Source organism: Etheostoma spectabile, chromosome 16 (assembly GCF_008692095.1).
Source record: "Etheostoma spectabile isolate EspeVRDwgs_2016 chromosome 16, UIUC_Espe_1.0, whole genome shotgun sequence".
Lineage (NCBI taxonomy): Eukaryota > Metazoa > Chordata > Actinopteri > Perciformes > Percidae > Etheostoma > Etheostoma spectabile.
The window spans coordinates 23,737,077-23,737,450 of record NC_045748.1 but is presented as its reverse complement, the minus strand read 5'-3'; the positions used below and the strand labels follow the sequence as shown (position 1 = coordinate 23,737,450).

General features: G+C 46.3%; 1 protein-coding gene across 2 annotated transcripts in view; it reads right to left on the bottom strand.

Moving 5' to 3' along the window:
- cdk9 (cyclin-dependent kinase 9 (CDC2-related kinase)) overlaps positions 1 to 374 on the bottom strand; it is a 24,296-nt gene that overhangs the window by 22,392 nt on the left and 1,530 nt on the right. The gene's annotated exons all lie outside the window — the stretch shown is intronic.

Genomic DNA, 374 nt, shown 5'->3' with positions numbered 1-374 from the left:
AACCACCAACCTTCCGATTGGCAGGCAACCGCTCTACCACTGAGCCACAGTCGTCCCTAGTTGCAGCCCTAATGTTGAACACCATCGCTTCAATTAGTAAATCATGCCACTCTTGCTGCTGTCCTCTTTATTTTTGGAGCATATGCCCAAGCACTACACATTGTACCTTTAAAGAGGAGCTATGCAGTTTTGGCCATTTCTTTGCTGTTTTCTCGCAGGTTTCTATATAGAGCCCCCCATACAGGTTTCTCTATAGAGCCCCTCTCCAGCTTCAGAATAGATATTTGGCAGCTCCTTTGGTTACTTGTATCTGACTTCTCGCTCTGTCAAGCTGCATTTTCCTCTTCTCTGTTCCTCCGACAATGCTTTCCTAG